This window comes from Macrobrachium rosenbergii, chromosome 23 (genome assembly GCF_040412425.1).
Source record: "Macrobrachium rosenbergii isolate ZJJX-2024 chromosome 23, ASM4041242v1, whole genome shotgun sequence".
Classification (NCBI taxonomy): domain Eukaryota; kingdom Metazoa; phylum Arthropoda; class Malacostraca; order Decapoda; family Palaemonidae; genus Macrobrachium; species Macrobrachium rosenbergii.
The window spans coordinates 50534540-50550781 of NC_089763.1; the positions used below are offsets into that span (position 1 = coordinate 50534540).

General features: G+C 40.3%; 1 protein-coding gene across 13 annotated transcripts in view; it reads left to right on the forward strand.

The window, feature by feature from the left end:
* The first annotated feature begins 1828 nt into the window (after positions 1-1828).
* Positions 1829-16242, forward strand: part of LOC136851618 (androgen-induced gene 1 protein-like) — a 188065-nt gene continuing 173651 nt past the window's right edge. For 6 of the 13 annotated variants that reach the window (XM_067125996.1, XM_067126000.1, XM_067126002.1 and 3 more), the window contains exon 1: positions 2086-2241. The gene's annotated coding sequence lies outside the window, so the exon portion shown is untranslated. Of the gene's footprint in view, positions 2242-14644; positions 14755-16242 lie in introns of those variants that run through there. The other 7 variants (XR_010856930.1, XR_010856929.1, XR_010856932.1 and 4 more) reach the window with 5 other exon arrangements.

The following is a 16242-nucleotide window of genomic DNA, read 5'->3' on the forward strand; positions in this document are numbered from 1 at the left end:
ATATATATATATATATATATATATATATATATATATATATGAATATAAGAAGGCCCATAAAACACTATTTGAACGTTGCAACCATATATTTCGAGCTACATCTTCCCAAGCATCATAGCCACCAAACGTTCAATTTAAAGCTGTGAAATAAAAACAGTGCATTGCTTAGCACTGCCTGACAAGGAAGGGCGAAAGGAATATTGGCCCCTCCTCAAAACCCGTCAACTGCGCTCTGTATATCTATCCCACATTCTCTTTTGAACATGTAACTTTGCAGAGCCTTTGTTTTCAGACACGAGGTTGTGAGGAGATTAAGTATGGCTGGAGGCAGAATAGAGCCGATGATGCAGATTAAGGGAAAGGTGTGGCCTGTAAAGAACACCTAGCGCTGACTCATAAATGATGTGTGAGCATAGGAGAAAGCCTCGTAACCCCGCCTCCTTCAGAGGGCCATGCCCCTACCTCGTGGTCCTATCTTGTAGGGGGCATTAGTATTCTTACCAGTGGAGCCCTTAGCCCTCCTCTGCTGCCATTATCCTCGCTGAAGCCATCTCTTCTATAAGGTAACGTGATCTGTTGCAAAGGTTCTTCCTTTCAGTCATACTTTTAATTCTCGTACTAACTTCCTATTTCATTTCTAAGTGTCAGTATTTCCATATTAACCTTGCCTTGTCAGGGCAGTGTTACGTAAATGCCAGTGTTTGAATAATTACATAAAATCGCGTGTTCAAGGCTTCCTTAGCACCATCCGTGCTCGCCTTGCCCTGTGCATATTTTACTGTGTCCTTACTGATTTTTAATTCATAAATCTCTCCATTTACAGAGGGTTTGTTAGCCGAGGAAATCTCTCTTGACTGTGCCTTGTAGCCTATCAGCATTATCACACCGACGGATATACCTTCAAGTGTTTCCAGTTATAATTAACTTCCCAGGACTTGCCTGCATGATTTTTTCATTTCATCTCCTCATAGTTCACTTAATGTTAATACACGTAATCTTAAACTTTCCGTAACGTGTTTACTTACAACTTCCTTGTGAGTAGAGCCGTCAGCTCAGTTAAATTTCCCCTTTTTCCATGTTTTTTTACGATTACCTGAATCAACAGCAGTCGGATAATAGGCTATACCAGTTAGTGGGGTAAGTCACGTAATCAAAATTTTAGAATCTATAACTGGGTCATGGTAAGCATTTCCCCAGGTAAAATCGTAAAAATGTACACACACACACACACACACACACACACACACACACACACACACACACACACACACACACATATATATATATATATATATATATATATATATATATATATATATATATACAATCCCTTCCCTTCCCTTGGAGGAAATGGGCCAAAAAGGTGTTGACCTTTTATTTCTCAGCAAGCCTTTCTCCCTTATCCACCCTGGCTGTAACTCACCACTGTCGAGTGAGTACCAAATAAATAATTTACTGCTTCTGTCGACGGAGATAACGGATTAAAAAGAAAAAGTTTTTTCCCCGTGATCGACCTCCGGACTACTACTACTTTCTTGGATATATGGCGAATTTGCCGATTTATCCGAATCAAATTAAGCCCATGCCACTACTTCGTTCAAAGATGAGTAAATCAAACGCGTTGTTCGAATATAAAGTTTTACAAAATTTATTATCCTACTTACTCTGCATTGCAGAGAATATGTATCTAAAATAGAAAGATGTTTCATATTTATTTTTTCTTCAGTCAATAAATTTTCTGCATTGTTCTTCTTTTTCTTTGGATTTCTTATTTTACTTTTACGTATTCGAAGCCACTGGGCGTATTCGAACATTTGTTTACAAATGAGACAACCTCCCGGTATCCCTATACCCCACCCGCTTGTGTTCGGAGTGTCTGTGTAAGGCAGTCAGAGATTTATATTAATTTAAATAGGTTGCTAGGTATCTATTGCATAACGCTGTTCCTTTCTTCTTTCCTTTTCATGACAGTGGTAAATGATTAATTCAGCTCTTATTGTTCTGTTGAAATTAAGGCGTGAGCACAGAGTAGGGATCACCAGAGATACGTAAACCCTAGGCGGGCTAAAAGTCGTGAATCACCATTATTCAGCAAATTGATTGATAGAACTCTGATTATGTAACTGATAAGTCCAAGGTTTACACACTCATGCAATCTATTAGGATCACAAAGAAGCCAGTTTCTGACAAGCATCTCATCAAATTGAATCCCTCGAGCCTTCTAGCTTCGCGATTTCGACAGTAGGCCTTTAGTTACTTTTCCCATAGGCTTAGGCCTGGGTCTTAACGTGTTCATTCATTTTCACAATCGTTAGTCAGTTGAATACCACTGAGAGATTCACTGAGATGGGCATAGATTAATTCATTGGATATGAAATGTGGTAGCCAAAGCCCAAAGGTGAACCTGTGTACAGGTAGAGGACTGTGATTGTAGGCCTCCTTTGTAGGCCTGTATTTTCACAGAGTTCCCATGCTGGAATTACTGATATCTGTTTCAACAGAGTAGGTTTGCATGCATGACATCTAGCCCTAGATATATGTGCTTGTTTTAGTATATGTTACATTTATGGTAAATCTGTTGAGAACAGTTGTAAAATATGCTTAGACTGTTGTTCTCATTTTTTTTTTTTTGGACAAGTTTGATATTCTGTCAGGAATGCTTTATTAACTTGTTACACACACCCATAGGCCTGTCTATCTGTAGCCAAATGGGAATCACATTTGGAAAACACATTTTGTTTGGTTGGTGTAAAACGAAAACTAGACTAGTAAAATGTGGAGATACCTCCTATCCTAACCTACCATGCCACATCCTTGGACTCTCTAAACCTAACTTGAGAAGGGTGCTACAAAGGCCAGTTACAGAGAGAAATACAGGGAATCATCCTAGCTAATCAGGACAGCATCCCACAGGAACTTATTTGCTTAAATACCCTGGGTATACCTTTGTCAGTGTCCCCAAAGTAGCCTAATGGGCAATCCTAAGACCCCTCCCAAACTAACCTGACCCTAAGGCCCAAGACATCAGCATTCCACTATGGTTGTTGTTCCCAATTTATTTTAGTTATAAGATGTAATGAAATAATCAAACATCTGATGAAGTAAATGTCATATTCATCAAAATAGTACCAAAAATCAGAAAAATCATATTTCACTTGAAAAAATAATTTGCAAAATGCAGTGTAATGCATCATTCTCTTGGTCTGTAGGCTATGTGAAGTTATAGATAAGAACCTTGCACATTTAAACTCCAAATGAAGGAAAATATTTTTCATTCAGGTTTTAATTCTCCAGTGATGACGATAATGATAAAGTTTCTTAAGTAACTGCCAACTTCAGAATATGTGTACCTCCAAATATGAAACTCTTCCTGAATACAGTGCTTTCATTGCTTTGAATACTACCAAGTCCAAACTATTTATTTATATACATTTTCAATAAAGCAATACAATTATATAAATTATTAATATAAAATTCTTAAAATGGACGGTGCACCTTAATGATGCACATTAAAGAAATGTTAGTCAGCAGCAGTGGTCCCATGACTGAGTGAAGCTAAAACTCTGAAACTAACACCACCCACTGGACAAAACATGAAAACTTTGGCTACAGGTAATTGTTGTAATTAGAAAATAATAGATTGAGGGCAGCACATTAGATTAAATAGGACAAAATGTGCAAAGAAAAGAATTCATAACTTCTGTCTCTTACCAGTATCTAGGAAATATGGGGAGTTTCTGCTGGCGTTACTGTTGTAATCTTTCGCTCCAGTGCAGGGTGTTTGTACATCTTTCTCTTTCTCCCTCACTGGTGCTTGGTGTCAGTTAATTATTTTCTTTTGTTCTTGCGATGCTGTTTAGTATTAGCCAGTTTCCTGTGGTTGTTATTATGTTATTGACTGATATTGTACCAGGAATGGAGGTCTGTTCTGGTGGTAGGATAGCCATATGGTGTCTCTCTCTTGCTCTCAGCCTCAATGGTGTTTAGTGCTGACTGATTTTTGACATTCCTCCCAACAATCGCTGGGAGAAATTCTGGTGCAGCGTCTATATTTTTACAGCATTAATTAACTCTTCCTTTCTGGTCTCCTCTGGTGTTCATGGTTATGATGATTAAATGTGGCACCTCCTTGTAGAAGACACAAGAGACATTTTGATAGTATGGTAGTTATCATCCCAGTGTATGAGTGGTGGCATCCATCCACTAGGCATGTGAACTTATAGGTGAAACTGTTTTTTATCAAATCTGTCTCTAAGGGCATTGAGTTATTCTTAAGGATGAGGAGGCTGGTTGTCATATTTTTATAGCAAGTTATTACTTGGACTCTCTCATCTGTTATTGGAGTGACATTTTCTTTTATCTCTTTTATGATCTTTCCATTTTCCAGGTATTTTTGGTGCATATGTTTCTGGAAATAAACTTCTACTGCACCATTTTTGTCTTCTTCATTGGTGGGGTTTTCATTGGTGTGCTACTTGTTTATCGTAATTCTATTTTGTTGCTCGGCCATTTTATTTGAAAAACCATTGTTTATCAGTGTCAGTGCCAATATCACATTTCCTTGGTGGTGTCCCTCCAAGTGGAACAGTGTGTAAGTGCATGCAGATGAAAGTATCCACCACAGATTTCTTGTATCTGTCTGGGCACTTTCTTGATCCATTAAGGCAGAGGCCCAGATTCGTTGGTTTTCTGTAAACCATAGTGGTATTCCCTGTTGGGGTCTGTTGCATGAGCATATGACATGATTTGTAGACATTTTCGACAAAGCAATACGATTATATAAGTTATTAGTATAAAATTCTTAAAATACACTGTGTACCATAATGATGCACAGTTAAAGAAATAACTCAGTTAAGAATAACTCAGTGCCCTTAGAGACAGGAAAGGGAGGACACTGTTGACGCCATGTTCACAAAAAAAACAAAGGACAGAGCACTCTTTGAAAGTTCTTTGGGTTTCAAGGTCTTCTTTGGCGTTGACTCTGATGACAGTGTCATTGATGTAACAGTGATAGTGAAGGGGCAGGTGATGATACTGAAGGATCTCTCCTCGACAATGCCCACATAAAAGTTAGCAAATGGCTCTCCTAATGGGGATCCCATTGCCACACCATCTATCTTGCAATGTAAGTGGCCTCTGTGTGATGAAGTTCCCTTCTTGGTACTTCTCAAAAAAGGGCTTTCAGGTCCTCTTCGGGGATGTTCAACATTTGGGCACCCTCACAACTACAAATTCTGTCTAGGATGTGAAGTGTTTATTAACTCTTCACATCCAGTAAAGTTTTAGACACAGCACCAGGCGGCCAGTGCCTCCACTTTCTTGGAGCATTATATATCATGGGAAAAAGAGCTGAGCAGAAATACTGTTAAGGAAACTGAATTTCTCCTGACGATCAGTAGGAGAAATGTCAGAAATCAGTGAGAGAGAGAGAGAGAGAGAGAGAAACATACTGCTATCCCATAACCAGAACAGACCCCCATTTCTGGTACAACAGCAGGCAATAAATTGTTAAGAAACACAGGAAATCGGCTGACACTAAACAGTTATGCATAATGAAAAGAGAAAGAGAAAGATGTACAAACACCCCAGTACTGGAGTGAACCGTTACATCAGTAATACCAGTAGAGGATACACCAGTAGAAACCCCCAAACCTCCCCAATTGAAGTAGCCAAGAAAGTCCAAATGCCTGACAGCTTTGCTGCAGTAAATACTTGCCCATCTTTGTATTTCATTCATTTTCTGTCAATGACTGCTTGCGTATATGTCAAAAGACGGAAGAGTAGAATAAACAACATAAGCAGAATATCTTTCCATGTCTTTTGGAAAATTACTATACCATCTATCTGCAGATGAAAAGAATATAAAAGAAAGGACAGAGAAGATTCTATAAAAGCTAAATGCCATTGAAACAGTTATTATTATTATTATTATTATTATTATTATTATTATTATTATTATTATTATTATTATTATTATTATTATTGTGGTTTTTCAGTATGTCAAGTATACTAGAACAATGATTATTGTTACAAGCCAAACTGCAGTTTTACTTGGAATAGTCTAAAGGTACAGGCCCAAGGGCCTAGCCAGGAAATGCAGCCCAGTACAGAAAAGGAAATTGAGAGGTAAAGGATAAACTATGGAAGTGGAATAACAAAGAAAAGCAAATGAAATGAATACTAAAGGAAAATCATTAAAACCGATAACCCCTGTAGGGGGTTAGCGCTGTCAGTGCACCTCATACGGTGCACTGTAGGCATGACTTGAGGTTCTTTCCAGCACCCCTTCGGCCCATAGCTGCAACCCCTTTCATTCCTTTTACTGTACTGTATATCTGTATATATTCTTGTTCTTCCAGCTTCCTTTCCTTCCTCTCCTAACAATTGTTTCATAGTGCATGTACGAGGTTTTCCTCCTTTTGCACCTTTCAACCCTTTTTACTGACAGCTTCCATTTGAGCGCTGAACGACCTCATAGGTCCCAGCGCTTGGCCTAAATTCTACATTTTATTCTATTCTATTGAAACTGATAAAATAAAATATGAAACAAATAAGATGAATACTAAAGTACAATAATTAAAACAGCATATAAAATATAAAGTTTTATATATGTAATAACTTACCCAGTAATTACTTAGCTAAGAGTTTCTACTCAAACGGCAGTTAGAATTCAGAATTCCACGGTAGCGATTCTTTTGTTTTGTGTAGGTGACTATGCCCCGCCCACTTTTGGGGTAAGACAGAGGAACAGCATCACCAACACGGCAATTTGTTTCTGCCACTCGTAGAGTCAACACCTGGTGTTGTTATACCAGCTTAGAGTTTTGGGTTCATTATTTTCTTCCTTGGTAGCCTTTTTGGCATTTTATCTTGATATTGACTTTTCTGGAATTGACTTTTCACAACATTGACTTTTCAACTAGTTAGGAACGTCCGACTCTAGTAGTTCTAGTTTCCAGTATTGCAGTAAAGGCTGCAATATCCGGATGACAAAATTGACTTATGATTCTCACACTGTGTTCCAGTTTTAGAGGACAAGTTTGCTGTATTAATTTGACTTGTGACAAGTGCAGGGATTGGGGAGAGCAGAAATGGAAGACTTTAGCTCCATATTTAGCTAAGTTAGACAGAGATCGAAAGAGGAAAGCAGCTGCTAAAGCCAGCGGGAAATTAGCTAGTCAGGCTTTGACTCCTAAATTTGATAAGGCTGACATTTCTGTTAATTCTCCAACTGTTAACCCTTCCCCACCGGCATCAATTAATTCTCCTAAACCAGCTACTCCTTCTCCTGGCTCTATCACTTCTGAACCCGATCGCTTTGCCAACTTTGAGAATAAATTTGATTAGCCATTAAATCTGGTAGTGAGTACAGTGGCCCAGTTAGGGGCATCAGTGCATGTCCTGATGGACAGGTTTGAAAAAAGCTCTAAAGGTGAAGTATCAGTGGAGAAGGCAGCTGCTCTTCCCGCTGATTCTCCTAGGCGTCAATCCCTGCCATACTCCCCGCTATCTAGGAGGAGGCATACCGGTAGCCCAAGGGAGGTTAGTGGGGTCTGCCCACGGGCAGTCGTACCCTTACTCCAACCTGTTGCATCCCAGGTTGTGACTAGAGACAGCCACTGGAAAGGCATCTCGGAAGTGCATTGACTTTTGTCAAGCTCCGAGGAGTCCTCGCCTCTTAAGAGATGCCTTCGTCGCTTCCCCAATGAATCTTGCTTGCTTAAGAGACGTTTCTTGGGTAAAGATCAGTTCCTGCATCTTCCTTGCAAAAAGGTGAGTGAGCCTTCCTTCAGCCCTCAGCCCTCATGTAGCAAGTGGGACAGTCCAGAGCGCTTCTCCTCTCAGCACCAGGAGCGAGGATCTAGCTCTCTACACTTTTCGAGTGAGCAGCTCCATTTTTGCATAAGTGCCCTTCTCAGCGTCCTGTATCGGCAGAACGTATCCGTGAGCGCCTTGAAGCAGCCAAGAACCCTGTAGCAACCAGGTGCCCTGATGTGGCCAAGCACCCTGATGCAGCTAAGCACCCTGAAGCAGCCAAGAGCCCTGCACCAGCCAGGTGCCCTGAAGCTGCCGGACACCCTGTTTCATCGGAGCGCTCTGAAGCTTCCGAGCTTCCTCTGGCGCTTGAGCCCCCTCAAGACTCCAAGTGCCCTGTGTCTTGTGATAACCCTTCTCCTGCATTGGACCCGGCTCTTGTGCCTTTGCAATGTCAACTGGATAATATCCTTCAACTTTTACAGAAACCTGCAGCGCAGACAGCTCTTGATCTAGACCCGGTTTTGTCTCCGATCTCTTCTGAAGACAAGGAAGAGGATCCGGACTCATCTCCTATGCCGTATGCTGCATTATGGAAGTTCCTTCTGCAGCAGTTCCCTGATTTTTTCACACCAGCCACTCCTTCCTCCAGCTTCGTCTTTCATGATGAGCAATCAGCCTGTAGATTCAGCGAGACTTCCCAAGATGGTTCTCTCTTCTTCATCAAGGAAGAGGGAACAAGGGAAAGCATGTTTTAGCGTTCCACCCTCTCCTCTCGCACGTATGTGATATTTGTCTTACTTGATGGGAGAAGCTCCTTCCCTGGGAGTGGCTGCTTCCTCCTAGAGGGACTTGTCTGCACTCGTCGACGCAGGGACGTAGGTTGGGTCTTGCTTTGGCCAAGACGTTCTTTTCAGCTCAGGAGATAGACCATCTGTTGAAGAGTTTGTTCAAGTCCTTCGAGGTGTTGAGTTTTCTCGACTGGTGTGTGGGAGCAGTTATGAATCTTCAGACATCTTTAATTTCCCCTCCTGCACGGATAAAGCTGTTAGAGATGGCTCACAGGAATTAGCTGCCCTTTATGCCACGGGCATTCTTAACCCTTAAACGCCTATTGGACGTATCATACGTCGACTAAAATTGTCTGTTGGGTGCAGAGTGGACGTACCGTACATCGACTACAAAAAATTTCAACCTTTGGTCAACTTTGACTCGACCGAAATGGTCGAAAAACGCAATTGTAAGCTAAAACTCTTACATTCTAGTAATATTCAATCATGTACCTTCATTTTGCAACAAATTGGAAGTCTCTAGCACAATATTTCGATTTATGGTGAATTTTTGAAAAAACTTTTTCTTACGCATGGGCGGTAACTCAGCCGAAAATTTCATAAATTCTTTCGTCATTTTGTCGTAATTTTGCACTGTTCTATATTAGCCATTACATAAAGTTTTATATATGAAAATGTGCACAATTTCATGTACAATACAGCAAAATACAACCCATGGTTGTAGCTTTTATCAGTTTGGAAATATTTTCATATAAACCATGATAACTGCCAAAATTTCAACCTTCGGTCAACTTTGACTCGACCGAAATGGTCAAAAAACGCAATTTTAAGCTAAAACTCTTACGATCTAGTAATATTCAATCATTTACCTTCATTTTGCAACCAATTGGAAGTCTCTAGCACAATATTTCGATTTATGGTGAATTTTTGAAAAAAACTTTTTCCTTACGTCCGTGCCAGAAATTCTTTCGTCACGTCGTAATGTTTGCACTGTTTTATATTATTCGTTACATAAAGTTTTATATATGGAAATGTGCAATTTCATGTAGAATACAACAGAAAAATACTCATGGTTGTAGCTTTTATCAGTTTTGAAATATTTTCATATAAATCATGATAACTGCCAAAATTTCAAGCTTCGTCAACTTTAACTCCACCGAAATGGTAAAAATGCAATTATAAGCTAAAACTCTTACATTCTAGTAATATTCAATCATGTACCTTCATTTTGCAACAAACTGGAAGTCTCTAGCACAATATTTCGATTTATGGTGAATTTCTGAAAAAAATTTTTTTCCTTATGTCTGCTTGTGCGCAGTAACTCGCCAACATCTCAGAAATTCATTCATCATGTTGTCGTAATGTTTGCATCGTTTTACATTAGTCGTTACATAAACTTTTATATATGAAAATGTGCACAATTTCATGTAGAATACAACAGAAAATAGCTCATGGTTGTAGCTTTTATCAGTTTTGAAATATTTTCACATAAATCACGATAACTGCCAAAATTTCAACCTTTGGTCAACTTTAACTTGACCGAAATGGTCAAAAACACAATTGTAAGCTAAAACTCTTACATTCTAGTAATATTCAATCGTTTAACTTCATTTTGCAATAAATTGGAAGTCTCTAGCACAATATTTCAATTTATGGTGAATTTTAAAAAAACATTTTCCTTACGCTCTGCGCTGGTAACTCGGCCAACATCTCGGAAATTCTTTCATCTCGTTGTCGTAATATTTGCACCGCTTTAAATTAGTCATTACATAAAGTTTTATATATAAAAATGTGCGCAATTTCATGTACAATACAACAAAAATAACTCAGGGTTGTAGCTTTTATCAGTTTTGAAATATTTCCATATAAATCATGATAAATAGAAAAATTCGACTTTCTGTCAACTTTAACTCGACCGAAATGGTCGAAAACTGCAATTGTAAGCTAAAAACTTACAGTCTAGTAATATTCAATCAATTAGCTTAATTTTTCAACAAACGGGAAGTCTCTAGCACAATATTTCGATTTATGGTGAATTTTTGAAAAACATTTTTTACATCCGCTCGTTACTTAATTCATGCATCATTTTGTGATAATATTTTCTCTGTGTTGCTTTGATCGTTTTAAAATTTGTTATATACCAAAATCATCGCAATTTAGTGTACAATACAACTAAAAAAATTAACTCATTAGCTTTAACCGTTTTGCTTACAGCGATTTGTATACAATTATATACGAGTTTTTTTTTTTTTTCACTGTCATATATTCCAATATTTATGTATGATAATGATATTTTTTTTCATTTCTGATGGTTACATACTAAACTTCAGGCAATGACAAAAAAAATGAGCTAAAAATGAACTCTTAATCTTAAAAACTAAGCGTGCTGTGGTTTTTTGAAAAAAACTTTTTTCCCGCTTCGGCACTAACTCACCGAACGCCGCCGGCATACAGAAGACGTTTTTGTAAATAGGGCTTCGGCGTTAAAGGGTTAAGAAGCATGAACTTTGGGTCTCTTTAACATTGAAGGGCGTTACAGCCCCACAGAAATTAGCGTTCCTGTTTTCCCCTCTGGACAAGCAACATGTGTTGCCACAGTCCACTGTAAGCAAGATTGCATCGAACCTGCACAAGAAATTGACTCAAGATTTACTGACCCAGTCAACGAAATACCAGAGGGACTGGTCCGCTTTCTCAGCTAAACCCTCATCTCCTCTTCAACCAAAGCCCTTTCGTGGAGGGAATCAGAGACCGCGCTCCTGGTCCCGAGGATCAGTTAGATTTGCTCCCCGTACAATCAAGAAATCTTCTTCCAAGCCAGCCTCTCGCAAGTGAGAATTCAGTCCTCTTCGCTCCAGTAGGGGCCAGGTTTCATCTCCTCTGGGAGAGATGGAGCAAAAGGGGACTGGATCAGTGGGTTGTGAAAGTTTTAAAGGAGGGATACTCCATCCCATTCAGGGAGAATCTGCCATTGACCAACACCCCGTTGTATTGACAGCTTACTCCATAGGATCGGAGAGATACTCAGCCCTATCAAAGGAAGTGTCCTCTCTTCTGACCAAGGAAGCCATAGAAGTCGTAAAGAAGTAGACTTGAAGGGTTTTTACAATCACCTTTTTGTAGGGCCCAAGGCTTCAGGGGCTGGAGACCAGTGCTCGATGTAAGTGCGTTGAACGTCTTCATAAAGAAGACAAAATTCAACATGGAGACCATCCATTCGGTTCTTGCGTCCATCCATCAGGGAGACTGGATGATCTCCCTGGACATGCAAGACGCTTATTTCCATATTCCGGTTCACCTGGACTCAAGGAAATATCTCTGATTCGTTTTCAAGGACCAGATCTATCAGTTTCAAGCACTATGTTTCTTTCTCTCAACTGCCCCGCAAATTTTCACTTGAGTGTTGGCTCCCTTGGGGGGTTGGCTACATCTAGCAGGAGTGAGTATCCACTGTATCTAGACAATTGGCTGCTTCATTAGACATGAAGAAACATTGCATGGAGGACTTGCAGAAGACCCTTCTTTTAATCCAACCCAGGAATTGGGACTGTTAATGAATTTTGAGAAATCTCAGATGAACCCCACTCAGAAGATTCTTTATTTGGGAGTTCGGGTAGACTCTCTTGAGTTTTCAGGCTTCTCCATCACTCAAGAGAGTAGAAAACTACCTGAGGAAGGTAGACCTGTTCCTTTCACTTCCCTCTTGCTCCGCCACCCAGTGGATGAGTCTCTTGGGGACGCTGGCTTCTCTGGAGCAATTTGTAAGACTGGGGAGACTACACATGAGACCACTCCAATTCTGTTTAATAGCTTGCTGGGATCGGAACCGTCACTTCTTTCTGATAACCCCGGAGATAAAGGAGGATCTGCGGTGGTGGAGGTCCGTAGAAAGACTTAAGGAAGGAAATCTCTTTCCAGTGAGCTCCAACCTAGACTTCTTTTCTGACGTGTCAGATCTAGGTTGAGGAGTCCTCCTCGGGGAATCTGGAAGTCTCTGGGAGGTGGTCCTCGGACGAGAAAGGATTTCATATCAGTGTAAGAGAGTTGAAGGCGATGCATCTGGGTCTGCAACACTTTGCGCCACAGGTTCACAGCAAGACTATAGCAATACATGCGGACAGTACCACAGCCCTAGCGTATTTCAAACATCAAGGGGGAACCCACTCTTATTTGCTCTGTGAAGTAGCAAGAGACTTGCTGTGCTGGGTGGATTGGAATCAGACTCAGTTAGTCACCTGGTTCATACTGGGCAAGTGCAATGTCCTGGCAGATGAGTTGAGCCACCACAAACAAATTTTGCCCACGGAATGGACACTAGATCTTCACATGTGTTCCAGCCTTTGGGATTTATGGGGTCAACCAACATATATCTATTCGCAACTTCCAGGAATCACCGCCTTCCTCTGTTCTGCTGCCCTTTTCCGGACCCCTCTAGCTTGGGTGACGGATGCAATGATCCTGGACTGGTCCGACCTGGATCTTTACGCCTTCCCTCCTTTCGGGATGATTCGAGGGGTGGTAAGGAAGTTTCGCTTGCACCACAATATAAGGATGACTCTCATCCCTCCCTTCTGGCCACAGAAGGAGTGGTTCCTGGACCTGATCGATCTCCGTAGATTTTCCGAGGCTCCTTCCCAAGATTCAAAGTCTTCTCAGACAACCCCACATCAGGAAGTTTCATCAAGGTCTATCCTCTCTGGCCCTGACAGGATATCAACTGTCTACAAACTCATCAGAGCGAAAGGATTTTCTAGATCGACAGCGGAGGCTATTGCCAAATGTAGACGCAACTCCTCCAATAATGTCTACCAGGCCAAGTGGGCACTTTTAAGGAGTTGGTGTAGAAGAAACAAAGTTTCTTTGTCTGAAACATGTATTGCTCAGATAGCAGACTTCCTTCTCTATTTGAGATCATCTAACGGGTTGTCTGTCTCAACAATTAAGGAGTACAGGGCGATGCTCAGCTCTGTTTTTCACCATAGAGGTCTAAATATCTCAAACAATCAAGACTTGTATGACCTGGTTAAATCCTTCAATATCTCCATATCTAAGAAAGAGGAGGCCTTCTCTTGGAATCTTGGTGTAGTTCTTAAGTGGCTTTCTGACCCTCATTTTGAACCTATGTGTTCTTCCTCTCTAAGGGGTCTGACTTGGAAAACTCTCTTTCTGGTTGCCTTAGCAACAGCTAAGAGAGTAGGTGAGCTTCAGGCAGTGGACAAAAGGACTGATTTTTTGCAAGGGAATGCAGTTTGCTCCTTTTTGGCTAGGATTCTTAGTGGAAAATGAAAACCCATCGCACCCCTTGCCCAGTGGAAAATGAAAACCCATCGCACCCCTTGCCTAGTTCTTTTACCATTAAAAGCTTAACGGATATTCTAGGCACAGAAGAGGAGAGAGAGCTGTGCCCAGTATGTGCCCCCAGACACTATTTGCATCGGACGGAGAAGATGAGAGTTCAGTTTGGTAATCTTTGGAGCTTTGTGAAGAATCCCTCTAGACCCCTGTTGAAGAATGCCATTTCTTTTTTCTTGAGGGATCTCATCATTGAGGCACACTCGCAAATAGCAGAGAATGACTTATAGCTGTTGAAAGTTAAAGCTCACGACATAAGAGCAGTTGTTACTTCGGTAGTTTTCAAACACAACTTTTCTCTCTCTGCGATCTTGGAGGCAACTTATTGGAAATGCAAGTGAGTGTTCACAATGCATTATTTGCGGGACGTCGAGACAGTTTACGATAAATGCAGTACCCTGGGACCTGTGTCCGTAGCTGGTGTAGTGATGGGTGAGGAAGTGTAGGAAGTGTCCCTTCCTTTCCTTTTCTCTTCGCCTTGAACATGGTGTTGAGTTCTTGGGGAGCCTGGGAGGGTACTAAGTACCTGGAATGCCCACCAGTTTTTAGTGTTGGGTAGTGGTCTTGTTTTTATCTTTTAATCATTTACGTTTTTTAAATTGTGGTGTAGGTGACTGTTTTTCCTGGTGTATTATTTTTTGTGGTACTGTGCCCAGGGCAGGGGCAATTATTGATGCTTTGTCGGCCTTCGGTGTACACCTTCATTGCAAAGCTTGTTTTTATACTTTGTCAGCCTTTGGAGTACTCCTTTGCTGCGAAGTGTCCCACTTCAGTAGAGGCCGTGCTGCCATGCCGCTACAGGTTGAGATGAGCTCCAACCAGAGGCAGTATCTACCTGCAGCAGCTCTCTCACCAGGTAAGGAACAATAATAATCTCATCATTAATAGCCTAAGCTTTTGTCCATGATTCCCTTCCGCCTTTCAATGTGGAGTCAGCTAAGTAATTACTTGGTGAGTTACATACGAGTATACTGTATAAAAATGACATTTGTATGATAAAATAATGTTTTATATATACTTACCCAGTAATTACGGATGGAGCCCACCCTCCTCCCGCACATGGACTCATTTTTTTGCATAAACAAATTGTCGTGTTGGTGATGTTGTTCCTCTGGGCAGGGCATAATCACCTACACCAAACAAAAGAATCGCTCCCACGGAATTCAGAATTCTAACTGCCGTTTGAATAGAAACTCTTAGCTAAGTAACTACCGGGTAAGCATATATAAAACTTTATTTTATCATAAAAATGTCATTTCTACTTGTGTTCCCCTGCTCTGTAAAAAGCATTTGCGTAAAATTTGCTTCAGAAGTTCCAACGACTCAGCTACTGGATTAGAGAGATCATTCTACAATTTAGTTACAACAGGTATTAACTCTTATAAATCTGTTGTACTGAACCTTACAAGAGAAAAGATAAGACTGTTAGTATTAGCTGCATATATAGTAACATTGGTAGATGGTACATACTGTGGTTCAGGAAGATCCAAATGTGAAGGGTGATTAGAATTATTGCATACCTTATGTAACATGCACAGTGAGCCAATTGAATGACAGTGGCAGAGATTAATATCAAGATCAAGAGTGAGAAATTAATTAGAAATCAAGTTTTGTCAACAATTTAAGATGTGAGTCAGGTGCTGAAGACCAAACAAACAATATTCAATATTCAGGATGGATATGTTTCCAAAAATCCTAATAGAATTTCTTAGTAAACAGGTTTTTGTGTGTAGTTAAAGAATATGTAGACATTATGTTTCTCAAAAGTGAATTTGGAATCAAGAATGGTATCTTGTACTCTAAATCAGAGGCAGAGAGAAGTCTCAGCTGGAGATGCAATGTCTGATAAAATATATTTCTTCCTACAAGAAAACAAACTATTATTTGTATGGATATACTTTCAGTGAGAGTTATTACTGTAATATCAAGTGTTAGGGGATGAGGAACCCATCCACTCACTTGACTGACAGCATTATATTTTCTTTGGCCACTATACTTACCAGATAATTTACACTGAATTCACATTGGCTGTTGTTGGGGATTTTTTTTGTATTTCAGAGTTGAATGATTGATGATGATGACTTGTTAATTTTTAGCTTTCATTTTGACAGTTTTTAGAATGAGTGCCTGATGATTCTCCACTTTGTAAGAATAAAGTACTTGGAAGTCCTTGTGTACTTGTTGACCCTCATTCTTACTTGTATTTTGCAGAGGTCAGGAGGGCACTCAGTTTCTGAACTGCATACCGCATAGAGTATCTCTCATGGTTGCCTCCTGACGGAAGTAAAGAGCAAGACAAAGGAAATTGAGGAAGGTACCACCATATTCTCTCCTGCTCCTCCCC